Raw genomic sequence first — 23,533 nt, 5'->3', positions numbered from 1 at the left:
TACTCACATCCTTGTAACACTTATTTTCGACGTATATTAAAAAGATTACAGAGAACATGTGCACCAGTAGCACCAAATGCCCCGGTGCACTATATATCTTCCTCTGTTAACTTGCCTCGATTTATAGTTTAGTTCTTGAACTAGCAAACCATGAAAGTGAGCAAGTAAGGGCATCACCAACGTGAGTCATCGTTGAAATGTGTACAGTCCATACACTTTGGGCCCACAATGCTATTTATTAAATGTTTGTGGACTGGTACGGACACCGAAAACCCCACAAATCGTCCCCAAATTTGGGGCACGTCTAGGTGAGTCCAAATAGAAACCTATCCACTCTTAGTTATACCACATCTCCCACTCATCTCTTTCCCCTCTCATTACACTTGGTGCATTGTCCGTCATACATGGTCCAGATTTGAGGGAGATGACTCGATGGTCAGGCTGTTTGCAGACACATCTGGACGTGTTGGTGGACATTCTATGAGGTCCGTTTGGTGATCCGTGTGGATATGTCCTAAACGTGCCATTGTTGTTCATGTTTTAGTCACCATACCAGATTATTAAGCCCCCACCCCCAAGTGCAGAGGATTGTAGAAGCAACAATTTCCCCTAAAATTGATGACCTTAAGATAAAGAAGAAAATGGCTTACAGAATAATTTTCCAGAATCTTGATAAGTTCAATATATGGCATGGTCATCATGGTATGAGGATGATGAGAAAATTATTGATGCTTCCATTAGACACAACCTAACTGTGAAAACTTCCCAAATTCATTGGATTATGTATGCATGGTAGGTGCAAACTAATAAATTAATCACAAGGTCAGAGCCACTAGATTTCCTTTGACAAGAGTACATGTGATCCAAATAAATTGTTATCTGGTTTGTTCACATAGTTCATAGTGCTTTCCGATGCATTGGTGAGATGGTAAAATGTGTTCTTACTTCTAAGAGGAACCATGAATTGGCAAAATTGATTGCTCAAATCATTAATTTGGAGCTATCATCCTAAGCACGGGATAAATTCCATCAAAACAAATAATGTTGTGAAATTTAGTTCACACATATATGATGATTACTGCCTAGATTGAGGCAGAGTTGTGGAGAGTTTTATACATACCCAAAATGATTTGTGGAATCACTTACCAAAAGGAAAAAGTTGGTACTAAGATAGCTCCTACGTAATTATAATCTCTCAACATCTTGTAGGGGGCATGGAATTTTGACATATTGAATAGATGGAACAAATTCGACAAACTGCATATCATGCCCCCCCCAATTGCAGTTAGTACGTGGAAATCAACAAGTATTTCCCATTTGCGATCATTCAAATTCATTGGATATGTAATGACTTCACCACCACAACACACACCTATGGACGCGCATGGAACTGGGGATCTATGTGAGCTACAATTGTCTATCAATTGTAAAGTACCTGAAGTCCTAGTAGGGGGCCTTGTTTATGGCTCGTAAGCTGATTGTATTTTGATAAGAACACTTTTCCAGCATTAGGGGGGAGAAAAGAACCACACTGAGTGATGACACATAGCATGATATGTGAATATAAATCTAGTCCTTAGATCCACATATCTGAATAAATCTGAACTAGAGGCTCAAAGGATTATGAATTTGCAATATATAGCAAATAATCTATCAAATGCATTTACTGAGTATAAAGGTGTCACAACTCACAAATAAAATGCTTTTATAGTGAATGTGGCAGAGAGAGTGTATGTGGACCATAGATCCACTCGGCCACCTAGGAGGGAGAGGAATCTAGACACTGGAGGATAATGCTTCACGGAAGTATCCGAGGGTAATTAGCAATCCTCAAATAGTAACTATAGGTAAACTTCATGTTGACATTCAATCTAGGGTTGACGGACACCTGATGGATGTTGGACACCCATGAGCCAGCACGAGTGTGCACACAAATTCTGGTGCTGGGACATCGGAAGACCTTGACTGAATTGTTGTGGGAAATGATGAAGAGTCAAAAGGTATTTATGAAATCTTCACTATGCATATAGATTTGGGAGAATAATTCAACATAAAGACTACATTGTGTCAACATGTGTTTCTCCTCGAGAATTTCAAAATATCCTCGATTGTATGAGAACCTAAGTCCATAGTGGTTGAGAATCTTAACCTTTCTGGTTCATCCAATGGAAGGTGGCAATTGAGGATGAATTGTGCTTGCTCATGTGTAGATGAGTATTGACCTAATAAGTAATAGGCACTCTTTTGAATTTGTTCAATGGGGGAAAAGAATGGGTTTTCTTTCCACAAGAGCAATGAAGGCAATGAGGTGGTGAGGCATGACGTGAGGCTTATAGCACATGGGTTCAAATTGAGATCCATCATCGTATCAGAGGAAACACATTCTCATGTTGTGAGTGGAATAATGTTCTAATATTTTATATCACTAGAAGTGAATAATGAATATGTATATTGTAACAGCCTGGATTTTGGCCCTTTTCTTTTTCTTTTGATTTATTTGGTTTTTGCTCTGTTTTTCTTTTTGGACAGGTTCTGTGGCCTTGCCACCTGGGAAATCATCCTAATTCCCCCTCCCAAGTGGATCATCATTCTCAAAACCTTGCCAAGATCATGTCCCTTCACTTCTTGACCAAACCCTAACATTCTTTTCTAGGGAATATTTCTTTTTCATTAAAGGAATAACCCTATCTGCCCTAGGTTGTGAAGCAACCTATACTTCTGTCCATCCAAAAATCCCCAACTAATTCACATAATTCCTTTGGGTCATATATAGCTCAAATATGCCAAAACATTTCCTTGGCCAGTTCAAAAATAATTCCCCAATATTCCTTTTTCTATTCTGCCCTGAATGGCACTTTGTGAAGGAAGTGCCATTTATATGTTTCATAGTGGCTCCCAACCTTTTTGGGCATGCTTTTATGTCCAAATAATTGCCTCGTGCACAAGTTCAACTTTATTTGCCTAGCCAATCTTCCTCAGGGAATTTTCAAAGTTTTTGTCAGACAGAAGGCTTTGTGAAGGAAGTACTAGCTAGGAGTATCAAAATGAGTTGAACTTTTGCACACTCCTTAATGTGCTCATATTAACCCCCTCCACCCATTTTCAGCCCCATCCAAGTATCTATGTGAGCACAGGAGAAAAGCTTTGATTTTGGCAATATTTTCAGGTTGTGAAGTAAGTGCATTTTATATTGCTTCAAAAAAATCATGATAAATTACCAGATCATTCTTATACCCATGAAAACTCTCTCAACCCAATTTGGCATCATTTCAATAAGTCATTTGATCAGCAAAATTATTCCAAGTTTCTGGACAGAAATGATGTTTGTGAAGCAAGTGCTATTTTGGTTTGCCCATTTGGCATAAGCTTTTTACAGCATCATCATAAGTCCAAATAATCAAGCTTTGACCAATCTTAGCCCAAGTTGACACTCCATGTGAGAGCATCATCATGATCTTCATTTCTGACCAGATTATGTGGTTGTTAAGCAACTACATTAAATCTTTATCCAAATCTTCTCAAAGTTACCAGGATGAAAGTCCTTCTTACCCTAAACCTCCTAGACAAATTATTTACAAAGTTACCTAGCTGGTGTCCCCACTGCACAGCACAAACACTAGGCTGCTGGTTTACTTTGGAGCTAAGTGCAAATCACTTCTTTGCCCCTGGAACGTTTTGTTTCCTCATTTATACTTAAGTCACTAGGGTCATTCTAGTGGACATGGTCGGCCCGGCCAGAACGCGCCATTTGCACCAAAGCTCGTGGTTATCACGATGGCGTCATGCACGTTTCGTGCTATGGCTGGTTCTTGCCACTGTGCTCGTCTACTCCCTCCTCGTCTCGACCTCCAACCATGTTTAGTAGCTGCCCCGTGAACCTCCACATCGCCCTGTGCGTCTGCCTCGTCGCCGTTCGCCATATATGAGTCGCTAGCTCCACGCCCGTGCCACGTCCAGCCTCTGCCCGCCATTAAAGCTTGGTCGGGATCTCGTCCGTGAGCTCTAGAGCCCTCCTCCGCGCCTATATAAGGACCCCCGGACCCCTCCGCACCTCACCAGCCTCTCCCCAAGCCTCCTCGACCACCAGGATCGCCACATCTCGCCGGAGTTCGCCCCTGCCTCCATGGATGCCTCGGCCTTGGCGTGATTCCGGCCAACCCAGGCCCCCCCTCGTCTCCCCACCACCTCCACAGCCTCCCCCTTGTCTCGCTAAGTTGCCCCACCCACTTGCCCCTCGCCGGAGAGCCCTGCATCGCCGATAGCCACCGCTGGCGCCCGCCTTCTGTCCTCCTCGGGTCGCCGCTCTGCGTCGCCGTTCCAGGCCTTCCCGGCGGCCACTCTTTGCCTGAATGGATGCAGCTGGCCTCTGCGCACCTGCCGGTGCCCTCGTCCGGGCCGGGGATCGTCGGAGCCGGCCGGCCCCTTGGTCGTTTCCCTCCCCTGCCTCTGCTCCTGTCTGACGGGAGAACATGCGAGAGCCTGGACCCTCCCCCTGCCCCTGGGTCCCACGCGCTAGTGGCCCAGGTGCCTCAGCCCACGTGGCAAGTGGAAACGTAGTTTATAAACTATGTTTTCAGTTTTCTATCCAGGCCCCTGTTTGAAAATATTTTTCTTGCAGATAGGTCCCTGGCAGAAAACACCTCATAACTTTTTAGCCGTAGCTCCAAATCAGGTGATTCCAAAGCCCACTTCTTTGTTTCGTCAAGCACGTTCTGTTGGTTTCATTTTCACTATGGTTTGACACTGTTAAAATGACCATTATGCCATTGCCCTTATTCAGCCCCCTCCGAGAGAGAATGTTTTCCGGCGATTCGTTCCGCGATTTTCTCGCACTTTCTCCTGATGATTTCTTCCCCCCCAGGCAAGACACAATACCCACTTACATGATAGTCATGCAGTAGCCATGGTTTTCAACTTGAATCTTTATTAAATGTTTGCTTGTTGAAAAGCTTGTTATCGTTGTTCCGGTGATGTTTAGATTTGCATGTTCACTTTTGTGCTATGTTGTCTTGTACTCTGTTATCATGTTCTACCTGCTAGTGTTTCCTTTCATATGTTTATGCTTGCTAGTAGTACATGTTGATGTTGGTGATGGTCTTCGGTGCATGACTGCTGTCTGTCCCGAGTACCGTTGTTATGCATGTTCCATTGCATCCAGTTGGTTAAATACTTGCATGATGGCATTGTTGATATGTTCTTGCATGATATTTATTGTTGATGTTAGTCGTCAGGCTATGTTTCGGAGAAGTATGTTGGTGATGCATGTCATGGCGTTATGACGCCGGTTATTTTCAATTTAAGTTGAACCTGATAATAACTCAACGTGAATATGTTGTTGACCGGGTCATGGTGCCGCTGAATCGAGTCTTTCCCAGTGCAACCACATTTTCCGATATGGGACGGCCTTTATTCGTTTCATTGTCATGCCTCTGGTCGGTGGCTCCAACTAGGAAAGGTTATGGGCGTGATGTACCCTGGCCCGGTAAGCAGGCATAACCTTGTGTGCCCGTAGTTGTTATAGCCAGCGGGTCCTCGAGTGGGATCGTGGCCACGACGATGGTCGTTGTGTCTTTGGTAGACACGGGGCCACCTAGGACTAGCCCGATGGGGATTGAGTCGGAGTGGCCGGGAGAGTGTCATGGCAATGGAGGGGTTTCGTCGGAATGTCGTTGGTCCACCCGAATGGGAGTGCGAGGCCATGGGTTCCATGGTGTGGGTCCAGTGTGCTACCTCTGCAGAGTGCATATTAAATCTATCGATAGCCGAGTCCACGGTTAAGGACACGCTCGAAAGTAGGTCACACCATGGATCAACATTTAATGAATTTTGCACACTAAGTATGAAGTTTGCATTGTGTTGGTGGCGGGAAGGCCATCGTGTTGATTGGAACCAGATGTTGGTCGTGGTTGTGATCGCCGTAAGGATCACGAGCCAAATGTTGGTCATGGTTGTGATCGCCGTAAGGATCATGGGCCAAATATTGGTCATGGTTGTGCTCGCCGTAAGGATCACGGGCCATGTGTTGGTCGTGTTTGTGATCGCCGGAAAGATCACCGTGGTATCGAGGATACCAAGTTGTTGGATATTCGTGATGTTGTGCAAGAATCGTGGGTAAAGATCAAGCTCCTTGTGGTCATTTAATGATCGCTATGGTATTGTTTATACCAAGCTTGATTTGATCCTGAGATGATCGTGTGATGTCCGAGGGTGGTAAGTGATGCATGTGACAGTTACCAGGTAACCCGAGTGGAATAAATGGTGCATGTAGTGTCATCATCTTGCATGCTAGTATCGTCATGTCATGCTCATATTGTTCTAGCTGTATCATGTTTATGTTGGTCATGCCATTTTATTCTGATGATCTCATGATAATTCCTATTTAACCTGTAATTGCCATGTTGTTTTCTGTCTTGAATGCTTTTGGTTATTGTGAGCTTGTAAGTACATTCAATGTACTGACCTGGCGAGTCATGCCAGTTTGCAGGTCATGACGGATTTGGTTGCTTGTTTGCCGTGGAGTCCTTGTTTGCGATCTAGGATAAGCGTTCCAGTCAGATTCCCTGCGGAGTGGAGTTCACCACCATCGTCATTGTTCCGCTACTAGAGTTATTCCGCTGCTTCGAGTTGTTCTGCTGCTTGCATAGAGCAACTGAGGATGGCGTAGTGTCGCTGTGCCGATGTTATTCATTGTAATATCGGAGAGCTTGTATTCATATTCGTGTAATAATAGAAAGCTAGTTTGTTCTATGCTAAGTAGTGCCATATTCTAGAAGACTTCTCCTCGATCTCTGGGCTAGAATAAAGGGCGTTCCGGTTTCTCCGAGCCGGGGTGCCACATATATTCGACTTATGGATGTGGTGACTGTAGAGTTGAATGAGTCACTTGATTCGGATATCCCTATGATAGTTACCGAGCGAATGAAATGTTGAATTAGAAAGCTAAATTGCAACATGTATTGTTTAAAGCTCCACTAGTAGAAGACCGACCTTATGTTCACCTCATTAGTCCTGGTTCAATTACGGACCGGCACTAATGTGACCATTAGTGCCGGCTCCAACAGCTAGGCGGGCGACACTCATTAGTCCCGGTTCATGTTGAACCTCTAGTACCGGTCCGTTCCACGAACCGGACTAAAGAGGTGGTGGCAGGCTGTTGTCAGGCTGGGGCCCCACCAACACCTTTAGTCCCGGTTTGTGGCACGAACCGGTACTAGAGATGCACCTTTAGTCGCAGTTTGTATAACCAATCGGGACTAAAGATGCCTCTATATAAACCCTTCGTCGACCCTGAGCTCATTTCTCTCTGTTTCTCCCTTTCATTCCTGCCTCTCCTCTGTTCTTCCCCATTGCTCGAGCTCATCCTTCATTTTTGCCAAAATTTGAAGGCCCCCCATCCATCCAAGTGATCACAAAGGTTAGCAACTTTGTCCTTTCATCTCTCATTGCTAGATTAGCTCTTCCAATGCTCTATAAGTATAGTGACTTGTGGGTTTTAGTTTGGGAGTAATTATATGTGGTAGTTTATTTGATTTATATGCAATTTGAGCTCAGATTAACTCTTAGTTTGCATATATAGGTGTGGTTTACTTAGTTCCTTCCCGTCCCCGTCCTAACCACCATCGATTGCCCGCACCGTCCCGTTGCCGTCACCACCTGGGTGAACCTCTTGTTCTTATCTTTTTTATATAAAAAATCATGTTTGTGTGATTTAGATATATAGTTACATGTATAATTTTCTTACTCGTATGTTGTTTGTTATACGTAGTGCCATGGTTTTGATATCCGTCTCCATCGGCCCTCGTCCGGTTTATGATTTGGATGTGGTATATCTCTTTTATAACTATTTGTTACATTTCGTGTTTATGACAAATTATGCCCATCAAGTTGACATGGATATTTTTATCTAGGAGGTATGTGAACCGGAAATTCCAACCAACCCTCTTGTCGAGAGGTTAAATTTAGTTGAAAAAGAAAAGGACTATTTGAAAGAAAAAATGAAAAGAATTGAAGAAGAGAAGATGAAACTGGAGTTGTATGTTGCCGATGTCGTCGATGATCACAAGATCAAGATGCAGAAAATGCGCTTGAAGGTTAGAAAGATTAGAAAATATGCCATTGATAGTGAGGCTTGGTATCATTATGCTGTTGGATCAATTGTTACCTTAATTGTGATCTTGATTGCATTTTTTTGCATTTAAATTCTTTAGCTAGAGAGTTTGTATGTTGTTTTATGAGAATAAGTGTGTATGAACTTTATGTATGAACTTGTATTAATTTGGTCTTTTCGGTGTTGTGTAAAGATAAGCCAGCAATGGATGTACGATGATCGATGCTCTCCCCAGTTTGTTAATGGTGTGCGTACTTTTCTGCTTGTGGCTGAGGCAAACAAGCGGGCGGATGGTTTTATATGTTGTCCATGTGTTGGCTATAAGAATGATCAGAATTACTCTAAGTCAAAAACCATTCACGTACCATTCACGTCCACTTGTTTGAGTCTGGTTTCATGCCCCACTATAATGTTTGGACCAAGAACAGAGAAAGAGGGGTTATGATGGAAGACAATGGACAAGAAGAGGACGGGACAACTATCCTGGCCATGGGTTCCCTGAATACGATGGTACAACAATGGGGGAAGAAGCTGAGCCGGCAATGCAGGAAGAAGCTGAAGAAGAGGCATCAGATGAGCCCGCTGATGATCTTGGTCGGGCCATTGTCGATGCAAAGAGAAACTGTGCAAGAGAAAAGCAGAGGCTGAAGTTGCAACGCATGTTAGAGGATCACAATAAATCGTGGTACCCAAATTGCGGAGCTGACAAGAAAAACCTGGGCACCACACTGGAATTGCTGCAATGGAAGGCAGAGAATGGTGTATCTGACAAGAAATTTGGAAAGTTGCTGATAATGTTAAAGAAGATGCTTCCAAAGGACAACGAATTGCCCGAGAGTACGTATGAAGCAAAGAAGGTTGCGTGTCCTCTAGGATTAGAGATGAAGAAGATACATGCATGCCCTAATGACTGCATCCTCTACCGCGGTGAGTACAAGGATTTGAATGCATGCCTAATATGCGGTGCATTATGCTATAAGATCAACCGCAATGACCCTGGTGATGTCGAGGGTGAGTGCCCCAGGAAGATGATTCCTGCCAAGGTGATGTGGTATGCTCCTATAATACCATGGTTGAAACGTTAGTTCCAAAACAAAGAGCATGCCAAGTTGATGCGATGGCACAAAGAAGACCATAAGAATGACGGGAAGTTGAGAGTACCCGCTGACGGGTCGCAATGGAGAAAAATCAACAGGAAGTGTAGGGAATTTGCAGATGACCAAGGAACGTATGATTTGGTCTAAGCGGAGATGACATTAATCCTTTTGGGGAGCAGAGCAGCAATCATAGCACCTGGCATGTGACTCTATGTATGTATAACCTTCCTCCCTGGTTGTGCATCAAGCAGAAGTACATTTTGATGCCAGTGCTCATCCAAGGCCCTAAGCAACCTGGCAACGACATTGATGTGTACCTACGGCCATTAGTTGTAGAACTCTTACAGCTGTGGAATGAAAAAGGTGTACGTGTGTGGGATGAGGACAATCACAAAGAATTTGACCTACATGCGTTGCTGTTTGTGATCATCTATGATTGGTTTGCTCTCAGTAACCTTTCAGGATAGACAAACAAGGGATACCGTGCATGCACGCATTGCTTGGATGGTACTGACAGTATATATTTGAGTAATTGTAAGAAGAATGTGTACCTGGGACATCGTCGATTTCTTCCGAGAAGGCATCCCGTAAGAAAGAAAGACAAGCATTTCAAAGGTGAGGCAGATCACCGGATGAAGCCTCGCCACCATACTGGTGCTACGTCTTGAGCTTGCGTTGGTTTTCCTCGAAGAGGAGAGGGTGATGCAGCAATAGTAGCGTAAGTATTTCCCTTAGTTTTTGAGAACCAAGGTATCAATCCAGTAGGAGGCTTCTCAAAAGTCCCACGCACCTACACAAACAAACTGGGAACTCGCAACCAACGCAATAAAGGGGTTGTCAATCCCTTCACGGCCACTTGCGAAAGTGAGATATAATAAAGATAGTATGATAAGATAAATATATTTTTTGGTATTTTATAATATAGATGCAAAAAGTAAATATGCAAATAAAAGTAGATTGAAAGCAAATATGATAAAGATAGACCCGGGGGCCATAGGTTTCACTAGAGGCTTCTCTCAAGATAGCATAAGTATTATGGTGGGTGAACAAATTACTGTCGAGCAATTGATAGAAAAGTGCATAGTTATGAGATTATCTAGGCATGATCATGTATATAGGCATCACGTCCATAACGAGTAGACCGACTCATGCCTGCATCTACTACTATTACTCCAGACATCGACCGACTCCTGCCTGCATCTAGAGTATTAAGTTCATAAGAACAGAGTAACGCATTAAGCAAGATGACATGATGTAGAGGGATAAACTCAAGCAATATGATATAAACCCCATCTTGTTATCCTCGATGGCAACAATACAATACGTGCCTTGCAACCCTTTCTGTCACTAGGTAAGGACACCGCAAGATTGAACCCAAAGCTAAGCACTTCTCCCATGGCAAGAAAGACCAATCTAGTAGGCCAAACCAAACTGATAATTCGAAGAGACTTGCAAAGATAACTCAATCATACATAAAAGAATTCAGAGAAGATTCAAATATTATTCATAGATAAACTTGATCATAAACCCACAATTCATCGGATCTCGACAAACACACCGCAAAAAGAGTTTACATCGAATAGATCTCCACAAGAGAGGGGGAGAACATCGTATTGAGATCCAAAAAGAGAGAAGAAGCCATCTAGCTAATAACTATGGACCCGTAGGTCTGTTGTAAACTACTCACAACTCATCGGAGGGGCAAGGATGTTGATGTAGAGGCCCTCCATGGTCGATTCCCCCTTTGGCAGAGTGCCGGCGAAGGCTCCAAGATGGGATCTCGCGGATAAAGAAGGTTACGGTGGTGGAAATTGTGTTTCGTGGTGCCCCTGGGTGTTTTCGGGGTACGTAGGTATATATAGGAGGAAGAAGTATGTCGGTGGCCGCCCGAGGGGCCCACAAGTCAGGGGGCGCGCCCTACAGGGGGGCGCGTCCTCCTATCTTGTGGGAGCCTCGGCTGCTTCTTGACCTGCACTCCAAGTCCTCTGGATCAGGTTCGTTCCAAAAATCACGCTCCCGAAGGTTTCATTCCGTTTGGACTCCATTTGATATTCCTTTTCTTCGAAATACTGAAATAGGCAAAAAAACAGCAATATGGGCTGGGCCTCCGGTTAGTAGGTTAGCCCCAAAAATGATATAACTGTGTAAAATAAGGCCTATAAACATCCAAAAGGGGTAATATAATAGCATGGAACAATAAAAATTATAGATATGTTGGAGACGTATCAACTGGTGATAATGTACATGATATGGTTAAGGATTTAAAGGTAATCTTTGGAAAGGATCCTGGCGGACAATCTATTTCGAGTGACGCTGACGGACGCGCACCCATGTGGAAGTAGAAATCTATATTTTGGGACCTACCCTATTGGAAAGACCTAGAGGTCCGTTCTTCCATCGGCGTGATGCACGTGATGAAGAATCTTTGTGTGACCCTGCTTGGCTTCTTGGGCGTGTCTAGGAAGACAAAAGATACACCAGAGGCACGGGAGGACCAACAACGTATGAACAGAAAAGATGGCATACATTAGGGTCATGCAGCTACGCTCTTACCAAAGAAGAGAAGGAAATCTTCTTTGAATGCCTGCTCAGTATGAAAGTCATGTCTGGCTTCTCGTCGAATATAAAGGGAATAATAAATATGGCAGAGAAAAAGTTCTAGAACCTAAAGTCTCATGACTGCCACGTGATTATGACGCAACTGCTTCCGGTTGTATTGAGGGTGCTTCTACCGGTAAACGTTCGATTATTCATTGTGAAGCTGTGTGCATTCCTTAATGCAATCTCTCAGAAGTTAATCGATCCAGAAATTATACCAAGGTAGAGAATGATTTGATGCAATGTCTTGTCAGTTTTGAGTTGGTGTTCTCGCCATCCTCCTTCAATATCATGATGCCCGTCCTAGTTCACCTATGCGAAGAGATTGACGTTTTGGGTCCTATATTTCTACATAATATGTTCCCCTTTGAGAGGTTCATGGGAGTCTTAAAGAAATATGTTCATAATTGTGCTAGGCCAGAAGGAAGCATCTCCAAGTGCCATTAAAATGAGGAGGTCATTGAGTTTTGTGTTGACTTTATTCCTGAACTTAAGCCGATTGGTGTTCCTGAATCGCGGCATAAGGGCAGACTGGGTGGAAATGGCACGCTAGGACCGAATCAAACAATATGTATGGACGGGAATTCTCTCGCTCAAGCACACTACACAGTTCTACAAAATTCCTCCTTGGTGGCTCCTTATATCGAGGAACACAAGAATATTCTATGATCCAAACACCTGGAGCAGTCTGACGACTGGATTACACGTGAACAAACGGGGACTTTCGCCGGTTGGTTGCAGACAGGTGCCATGCATGACGACGCTATTGAAGATGACCTGTACTTGCTGTCCCAGTTACCATCTTCGAATATAATGACTTCCAAAGGTTACGAGATAAATGGGAATATATTTTACACGATCGCCCAAGATAAAAAGAGCACCAACCAAAACAGTGGTGTCCGCTTTGATGCAGCAACCAAGAGGGGAAAGGACACATATTATGGTTACATAGAAGAGATATGGGAAGTTGACTATGGAAGTGATTTCAAGGTCCCTTTGTTTCAATGCAAATGGGTCAATCTAATAGGAGGTGGCCTAAAGGAAGACCCGCAATACGGAATGACAAAAGTGGATCTCAACAATCTTGTGTACGCAGACGAACCATTCGTCCTAGCCAATGATGTGGCGCAGGTTTTCTATGTGAAGGACATGTCTACCAAGCCGAGAAAAAGAAGAGATAAGGAAGCGAATACATCATACAATGAGCCAAAGCGCCACATAATTCTTTCAAGGAAAAGAAACATCTTGGGAGTGGATGACAAGACAGACATGTCAGAAGATTATGAAAAGTTTCATGACATTGCTCCCTTCATAGTGAATATTGACCCGAGCATCCAGTTAGATGATGAAGATTGTTCATGGTTATGGCGCAAAGGGACACACGCGAAGAAAAAGTTTTACACCCAAAGATCCCACACTGGGGTGTGACCGGTGCTACCTCTTGAGCACTGTGTTGGATTTCCCTGAAGAGGAGAGGATGATGCAGTAAAGTAGCGTAAGTATTTCCCTCAGTTTTTGAGAACCAAGGTATCAATCCAGTAGGAGACCACGCACAAGTCCCTCGTACCTACACAAAATGATAGCAACTCGCAACCAACACTTAGGGGTTGTCAATCCCTTCACGGTCACTTACGAGAGTGAGATCTGATAGAGATGATATTTTTGGTATTTTTGATAGATATATGCAAAGTAAAAAGTAAAGGAAAAGTAAGAACAAAGCAAGTAAATAAAGTGATATAGATTGATATGATGAGAATAGACCCGGGGGCCATAGGTTTCACTAGTGGCTTCTCTCGAGACCATAAGTATTCTATGGTGGGTGAACAAATTACTGTTGAGCAATTGACAGAATTGAGCATAGTTATGAGTATATCTAGGCGATGATCATGTATATAGGCATTACGTCCAAAACAAGTAGATCGAAACGATTCTGCATCTACTACTATTAATCGACTCATCAACCGCTATCCAGCATGCATCTAGAGTATTAAGTAAAAACAGAGTAACGTCGTAAGCAAGATGACATGATATAGAGGGATAAATTCATGCAATATGATAAAAACCCCATCTTGTTATCCTCGATGGCAACAATACAATACGTGCCTTGCAACTCTTTCTGTCACTGAGTAAGGACACCGCAAGATTGAACCCAAAGCTAAGCACTTCTCCCATTGCAAGAACTACCAATCTAGTTGGCCAAACCAAAAAGATAATTCGAAGAGACTTGCAAAGATAACTCAATCATACATAAAAGAATTCAGAGAAGAATCAAATATTTTCCATAGAGAATACTGGATCATAAACCCACAATTCATCGGTCTCAACAAACACACCGCAAAAAGAAGATTACATCGAATAGATCTCCACAAGAGAGGGGGAGAACATTGTATTGAGATCCAAAAAGAGAGAATAAGCCATCTAGATACTAGCTATGGACCCGAAGGTCTGAAGTAAACTACTCACACTTCATCGGAGGGGCTATGGTGATGATGTAGAAGCCCTCCGTGGTGGATGCCCCCTCCGGTGGAGCTCCGGAACAGGCCCCAAGATGGGATCTCGTGGATACAGAAAGTTGCGGCGGTGGAATTAGGTTTTTGGCTCCTGTTCTGATCGTTCGGGGATAAGTAGGTATATATAGGAGGAAGGAGTACGTCGGTGGAGCTCCGACGGGCCCACGAGGTAGGGGGGCGCGCGCCCTCCACCCTCGTGACCGCCTTAGGCGCTTCTTGGTGTAGGGTCCAAGTCTCCTGGATCACGTTCGGTTGGAAAATCACGATCCCGAAGGTTTCATTCCGTTTGGACTCCGTTTGATATTATGTTTCTTCAAAATACTGAAAAAGGCAAAAAACAGCAATTCTGGGCTGGCCTCCGGTTAATAGGTTAGTCTAAAAAGTAATATAAAAGTGGAAAATAAAGCCCAATATAGTCCAAAACAGTAGATAAAGTAGCATGGAGCAATCAAAAATTATAGATACGTTGGAGACGTATCAAGCATCCCCAAGCTTAATTCCTGCTCTTCCACGAGTAGGTAAATGATAAAAAAAGAATTTTTGATGCGGAGTGATACTTTGGCATAACTTCAATGTAAATCTTCTCAATTGTGATATGAACATTCAGATCCGAAAGATTCAAGACAAAAGTTTATATTGACACAAAAACAATGATACTTCAAGCATACTAATCAAAGCAATCATGTCTTCTCAAAATAACATGGCAAACGAAAGTTCATCCCTACAAAATCATATAGTTAGGCTATGCTTCATTTTCGTCACACAAAGATGTTCCCAACTTCTATACCCCCGATGACAAGCCAAGCAATTGTTTCATACTTAAATAATCTCAAACTTTTTCAACCTTCACGCAATACATGAGCGTGAGCCATGGATATAGCACTATGTGTGGAATAGAATATGATGATGGGGATTGTGTGGAGAATACAAAAAAGGAGAAAGTCTCACATTGACAAGGATAATCAACGGGCTATGGAGATGCCCATCAATTGATGTCAACATGAGGAGTAGGGATTGCCATGCAACGGATGCACTAGAGCTATGAATGCTCAACAAAAGAAAACTAGTGGGTGTGCATCCAACTTGCTTTTTCACGAAGACCTAGGGCATTTTGAGGAAGCCCATCGTAGGAATATACAAGCCAAGTTCTATAATGAAAAATTCCCAGTAGTATAAAAAGACAACTTATGAGACTCACTACATGAAAAACAAGGTGCTACTTTGAAGCACAATATATGAGACTCACTACATGAAGAACAAGGTGCTACTTTGAAGCACAATATATGAGACTACATGAAGAACAAGGTGCTACTTTGAAGCACAAGTGTGGAAAAAGAGATAGTAGCATTGCCCTTTTTTTCTTTTTTTTGGGCCTTTCTTTTTTTTCTTTTTGGCCTTTCTCCTTTTTTTGGGGCAATGCTCTAATAATGATGATCATCACACTTCTATTGATTACAACACAAGGATTACAACTCGAAACTTAGAACAAGATATGACTCTATATGAATGCCTCCGGCGGTGTACCGGGATGGTGCAATGAATCAAGAGTGACATGTATGAAAAATAAGGCATGGTGGCTTTGCCACAAATACGATCTCAACTACGAGATCATGCAATGGCAATATGACAAAAGTAATGCATGTCATGATGATGATGGTGGAAGTTGCATGGCAATATATCTCGGAATGGCTATATAAATGCCATAATAGGTAGGTATGGTGGCTGTTTTGAGGAAGATATAAGGAAGTTTATGTGTGATAGTGCATATCGTATCACGGGGTTTGGATGCACCGGCGAAGTTTGCGCCAACTCTCGAGGTGAGAAAGGGCAATGCACGACACCGAAGAGGCTAGCAATGGCGGAAAGGTGAGAGTGCGTATAATCCATGGACTCAACATTAATCAAAAGAACTCATATACTTATTGCAAAAATTTAGAAGTCATAAAAAATTCAAGTACTACGCGCATGCTCCTAGGGGGATAGATTGGTAGGAAAAGACCATCGCTCGTCCCCGACCGCCACTCGTAAGGATGCACAAGCCAGGTACACTTCATGTTTCAAATTTGTTACATAACTTTAACCATACGTGTATGCTACGGGATTTGCAAAATTCAACACAAGTATTTCTCAAATTCATAATCACCCAACTAGCATGACTTTGATATTATCACCTCCATATCTCAAAACAATTATCAAGTATCAAACTTATCTTAGTATTCAATTCACTCAAAAGAAAGTTTCACATATCTTGAACACCAAGTATATTAACATTAAGAAAATTACCATGCTATTAAAGACTCTCAAAATAATCTAAGTGAAGCATGAGAGATCAAATAGTTTCTTTAAAACAAATCCACCACCGTGCTCTAAAAGATCTAAGTGAAGTACTAGAGCAAAAACTATCAAGCTCAAAAGATATAAGTGAAGCACATAGAGTATTCTAACAAATTCCAATTCATGTATGGTTCTATAAAAAGATGTGTACAGCAAGGATGATTGTGGTAAACTAACAAGCAAAGACACAAGTAATACAAGACGCTCCAAGCAAAACACATATCATGTTGGTGAATAAAAATATAGCTCCAAGTAAATTACCGATGGAAGTGGACGAAAGAGGGGATGCCTTCTGGGGCATCTCCAAGCTTTGACTTTTTGGTGTCCTTGGATTATCTTGGGGGTGCCATGGGCATCCCCAAGCTTGGGCTCTTGCCACTCCTTGTTCCATAATCCATCAAAAGAATTCACCCAAAACTTGAAAACTTCACAACACAAAACTCAACAGAAATCTCGTGAGCTCCGTTAGAGAAAGAAAACAAAAGACTACTTCAAGGTACTGTAATGAACTCATTCTTTATTTATATCGGTGTTAAACCTACTGTATTCCAACTTCTCTATGGTTTATAAACTAATTTACTAGCCATAGATTCATCAAAATAAGCAAACAACACACGAAAAACAAAATCTGTCAAAAACAGAACAGTCTGTAGCAATCTGTAGCTAACGCAAACTTCTGGAACTCTAAACATTCTACAAAAATAGGAAGTCCTGGAAAATTTGTTTATTGATCAGAATAAAAAAGAATCAACGCAAAAGCACGTTCCTGTGATTTATCATAATTATATTCGTGCGTGCAAAGTTTCTGTTTTTCAGCAGAATCAAATCAACTATCATCATAGGTTATCCTATAGGTCCTACTTGGCACAAACACTAATTAAAACATAAAACCACATCTAAACAGAAGGTAGATGGATTATTTATTCCTAAACAGAAGCAAAAACAAAAACACAAAATAAAATTGGGTTGTCTCCCAACAAGCGCTATCGTTTAACGCCCCTAGCTAGGCATAAAAGCGAGGATAGATCTAGGTATTGCCATCTTTGGTAGGCAATCCATAAGTGGCTCTCATGATAGATTCATAAGGTAAATTTATTTTATTTCTAGGGAAGTGTTCCATACGGAAATTGGAATCTAATATTCCCTTCCTTCATATCAATAATTGCACCAATCATTCTAAGGAAAGGTCTACCAAGAATAATAGGACACGAAGGATTGCAATCTATATCAAGAATGATAAAATCTACGGGCACATAATTCCTATTTGCAACAATAAGAACATCATTAATTCTTCCCATAGGCTCTTTAATAGTAGAATCCGCAAGATGCAAGTTTAGAGAGCAATCATCAAAATCATGGAAATCTAGCAAATCACATAAAGTTTTGGGAATAGTAGAGACACTAGCACCCAAATCACATAAAGCATGAAACTCATAATCTTTCATTTTAATTTTAATAGTAGGTTCCCACTCATCATAGAGTTTTCTAGGGATAGAAACTTTCAACTCAAGTTTTTCTTCATAAGATTGCATTAAGGCATCAACAATGTGTTCGGTAAAGGCTTTATTTTGACTATAAGCATGAGGAGATTCTAGCACGGATTGCAACAAGGAAATACAACCAATCAAAGAGCAATTTTCATAATTAAATTCCTTGAGATCCAAAATAGTGGGTTTAGCAACATCACGGTTTTTATTAATTTCAATCTCACTTTCATCAATTTCATCATCAAGATCTAGAAACTCCGAATCCTTAGAACGCCTTCTAGGTAAAGGAAGATAATCTTCAGATTCATCAAGATTCATATTGCAAAACAAAGATTTAATGGGAGACACATCAATAACTTTTAGATCTTCATCTTGATTTTCATAGGGATTGGAAGAACACGCTTTAATAAAGGCATCTTTGGAAGCACGCATCCTAGCGGTTCTTTCCTTGCACTCCTCAATGGAAATTCTCATGGCTTTGAGAGACTCATTGATATCATGCTTAGGAGGAATAGATCTAAGCTTTAAACAATCAATTGCAAGAGAAATTCTATCAATGTTGCTGGCCAAATCATCAACTTTAAGCAATTTCTCCTCAAGCAAAGCATTAAAATTCTTTTGTGAATTCATAAACTCTTTAACACTACTCTCAAATTCAGAGGGCATCTTATCAAAATTTCCATAAGAGTTATTGTAGGAATTTCCATAATTATTAGAAGGATTACTAGGATAAGGCCTAGGATTAAAATTCCCTCTATAAGCGTTGTTTCCAAAACTATTCCCACCAACAAAATTCACATCCATAGATTCATTATTATTCTCAAGCAAGGTATATAAAGGCATATCATTGGGATCAAGAGGAGTATTTTTAGGAGAAAACATCTTCATAAGTCCATCCATCTTTTCACTCAAAACATTGATTTCTTCTATAGCATGCACTTTCTTACTAGAAGATCTTTCGGTGTGCCATTGAGAATAATTAGCCATAATATTATCAAGCAATTTGGTAGCATCCCCTAACGTAATTTCCATAAAAGTGCCTCCCGCGGCCGAATCTAAAAGATTTCTAGCAGCAAAATTCAATCCGGCATAAAAATTTTGTATGATCATCCATAAATTCAAACCATGAGTAGGGCAATTGCAAAGCATTAATTTCATTCTTTCCCAAGATTGGGAGACATGCTCATGATCAAGTTGTTTAAAATTCATGATGTCGTTCCTAAGAGTGATAATCTTAGCGGGAGGAAAATACTTAGAGATAAAAGCATCTTTGCACTTGTTCCAAGAATCAATACTATTTTTAGGAAAAGATGAAAACCAAACTTTAGCACGATCTCTAAGGGAAAACGGAAATAAGTTCAATTTGACAATATTGTTATTCGTATCTTTCTTCTTTTGCATATCACACAAATCAACAAAATTGTTTAGATGAGTACCGACATCTTCACTAGGAAAGCCGGCGAATTGATCTTTCATAACAAGATTCAACAAAGCGGTGTTGATTTCACAAGACTCATCATTATTAAGAGGAGCAATTGGAGTACTAAGGAAATCATTATTATTGGTATTCGAGAAATCACACAATTTGGTATTATCTTGTGCCATGGCAACAAGTAATCCAACACACAAGCAAACAGAAAGGCAAAGGGAAAAAGGCAAACGGGAAAGAGAGGAGGAGATTGGGAAAGAGAGGGCAAAAAGACGGCAAGGGTGAAGTGTGGGAGAGGAAAATAGGAGGCAAATGGCAAATAATGTAATGCGAGAGATAGGGATTGCGATGGGTACTTGGTATGGTTGACTTGCTTGCGTGAGCCTCCCCAGCAACGGCGCCAGAAATTCTTCTTGCTACCTCTTGAGCACTGCGTTGGATTTCCCCAAAGAGGAGAGGATGATGCAGTAAAGTAGCGTAAGTATTTCCCTCAGTTTTTGAGAACCAAGGTATCAATCTAGTAGGAGACCACGCACAAGTCCCTCATACCTACACAAAACAATAGCAACTCGCAACCAACGCTTAGGGGTTGTCAATCCCTTCACGGTCACTTACGAGAGTGAGATCTGATAGAGATAATATTTTTGGTATTTTTGATAGATAGATGCAAAGTAAAAAGTAAAGGCAAAGTAAAAAACAAAGCAAGTAAATAAAGTGATATAGATTGATATGATGAGAATAGACCCGGGGGGCATAGGTTTCACTAGTGGATTCTCTCGAGAGCATAAGTATTCTACGGTGGGTGAACAAATTACTGTTGAGTAGTTGACAGAATTGAGCATAGTTATGAGTATATCTAGGTGATGATCATGTATATAGGCATTACGTCCAAAACAAGTAGATCGAAACGATTCTGCATCTACTACTATTACTCCACTCATCGACCGCTATCCAGCATGCATCTAGAGTATTAAGTAAAAGCAGAGTAACGCCGTAAGCAAGATGACATGATGTAGAGGGATAAATTCATGCAATATGATAAAAACCCCATCTTGTTATCCTCGATGGCAACATACGTGCCTTGCAACTCTTTCTGTCACTGAGTAAGGACACCGCAAGATTGAACCCAAAGCTAAGCACTTCTCCCATTACAAGAACTACCAATCTAGTTGGCCAAACCAAAAAGATAATTCGAAGAGACTTGCAAAGATAACTCAATCATACATAAAAGAATTCAGAGAAGAATCAAATATTTTCCATAGATAATACTGTATCATAAACCCACAATTCATCGGTCTCAACAAACACACCGCAAAAAGAAGATTACATCGAATAGATCTCCACGAGAGAGGGGGAGAACATTGTATTGAGATCCAAAAAGAGAGAAAAAGCCATCTAGCTACTAGCTATGGACCCGAAGGTCTGAAGTAAACTACTCACACTTCATCGGAGGGGCTATGGTGATGATGTAGAAGCCCTCCATGGTGGATGCCCCCTCCGGCGGAGCTTCGGAACAGGCCCCAAGATGGGATCTCATGGATACAGAAAGTTGCGGCGGTGGAATTAGGTTTTTGGCTCCTGTTCTGATCGTTCGGGGATATGTATGTATATATAGGAGGAAGGAGTACGTCGGTGGAGCTCCAAGGGGCCCACGAGGTAGGGGGCGCGCCTAGGGGGGCGCGCCCTCCACCCTCATGACCGCCTCAGGCGCTTCTTGGAGTAGGGTCCAAGTCTCCTGGATCACGTTCGGTTGGAAAATCACGATCCCGAAGGTTTCATTTTGTTTGGACTCCGTTTGATATTATGTTTCTTCGAAATACTGAAAAAGGCAAAAAACAGCAATTCTGGGCTCGGCCTCCGGTTAATAGGTTAGTCCCAAAAGTAATTTAAAAGTGGAAAATAAAGCCCAATATAGTCCAGAACATTATACAAAGTAGCATGGAGCAATCAAAAATTATAGATACGTTGGAGACGTATCAACCGGCTTCACTGTCATCACTTTCTTCTCTAGTGAGTTTCCGGACTTATATATCTGGAAAGTCCCACTTTGGACAAATCAGAGGGAATCTTTGTAATAGTTAGGGTGCTTATGTGTTTTGGCATTTGAAATGTATACTTATGTGCTTCGGGCAAATGTCATCAATTTTCAACCCTTTCTGACTTCATTTGCTATATTTCATGCATTTACTAATTCTTTTGAGCTAAATGACCCCGAAATTGAGAAGCACTACAAATGAACTATGAAAAGGTGGAAAGTTGGCATGGTATCATCATTCCACCCACATAGCATGTGCTAGAAAGTTGATAGGGTTACAGCAAAAACTTGATGCACTTCGTGTACAAAATGGACAATCTCTTTCGAAGATCAGGATTTCGGACGAAAACCCATCTGATACACACGCATTTCATTTTTTAAAACTTATTTCAACTCTAGAATTTTTGTGCGATGCACCATTCGAAGTCACGTCATCAATTTTCAACCCTATCTGACTTCTTTTGCTATTTTTCATTCATTTACTGATTTTTTTAGCTAAATGACCCTGAAATTGAAAAGCAATACAAATGAACTCTGAAAAGGTTGAAAGTTGGCATTGTATCATCATTTCACCCGCATAGCATGTGCTAAAAAGTTGAGAGGGTTACGCTAAAAACAGGATGCACTTCGTGTACAAAATGGACAATCTCTTTTGAAGTATCAGGGTTTTGGGCTAAAACTCATGTGTTACAAAGGCATTTCATTTTTTAAACATATTTCAACTTGCTACGTCTTGAGCTTGCGTTGGTTTTACTCGAAGAGGATAGGGTGATGCAGCAATAGTAGCGTAAGTACTTCCCTCAGTTTTTGAGAACCAAGGTATCAATCCAGTAGGAGGCTCCTCAAAAGTCCCACGCACCTACACAAACAATCTGAGAACTCGCAACCAACGCGATAAAGGGGTTGTCAATCCCTTCACGGCCACTTGCAAAAGTGAGATCTAATAAAGATGGTAAGATAAGGTAAATATATTTTTGGTATTTTATAATATGGATGCAAAGAGTAAAGAAAGCAAATATGATAAGAGATAGACCCGGGGGCCATAGGTTTCACTAGAGGCTTCTCTCAAGATAGCATAAGTATTACGGTGGGTGAACAAATTACTGTCAAGCAATTGATAGAAAAGCGCATAGTTATGAGATTATCTAGGCATGATCATGTATATAGGCATCACGTCCATAACAAGTAGACCGGCTCCTGCCTGCATCTACTACTATTACTCCAGACATCGACCGACTCCTGCCTGCATCTAGAGTATTAAGTTCATAAGAACAGAGTAACGCATTAAGCAAGATGACATGATGTAGAGGGATAAACTCATGCAATATGATATAAACCCCATCTTGTTATCCTCGATGGCAACAATACAATATGTGCCTTGCAACCTTTTCTGTCACTGGGTAAGGACACCACAAGATTGAACCCAAAGCTAAGAACTTCTCCCATGGCAAGAAAGATCAATCTAGTAGGCCAAACCAAACTGATAATTCGAAGAGACTTGCAAAGATCACTCAATCATACATAAAATAATTCAGAGAAGATTCAAATATTATTCATAGATAAACTTGATCATAAACCCACAATTCATCGGGTCTCGACAAAGACACCGCAAAAAGAGTTTACATAGAATAGATCTGCACAAGAGAGGGGGAGAACATTGTATTGAGATCCAAAAAGAGAGAAGAAGCCATCTAGATAATAACTATGGACCCGTAGGTCTGTGGTAAACTACTCACAACTCATCGGAGGGGCAAGGATGTTGATGTAGAGGCCCTCCGTGATCGGTTCCCCCTCCAGCAGAGTGTCGGCGAAGGCTCCAAGATGGGATCTCACGGATACAGAAGGTTACGGTGGTGGAAATTGTGTTTCGTGGTGCCCCTGGATGTTTTCGGCGTACGTAGGTATATATAGGAGGAGGAAGTACGTCGGTGGCCGC

This window comes from Triticum dicoccoides, chromosome 7B, assembly GCF_002162155.2.
Source record: "Triticum dicoccoides isolate Atlit2015 ecotype Zavitan chromosome 7B, WEW_v2.0, whole genome shotgun sequence".
Taxonomy (NCBI): domain Eukaryota; kingdom Viridiplantae; phylum Streptophyta; class Magnoliopsida; order Poales; family Poaceae; genus Triticum; species Triticum dicoccoides.
This window is presented reverse-complemented; position numbering follows the sequence as displayed.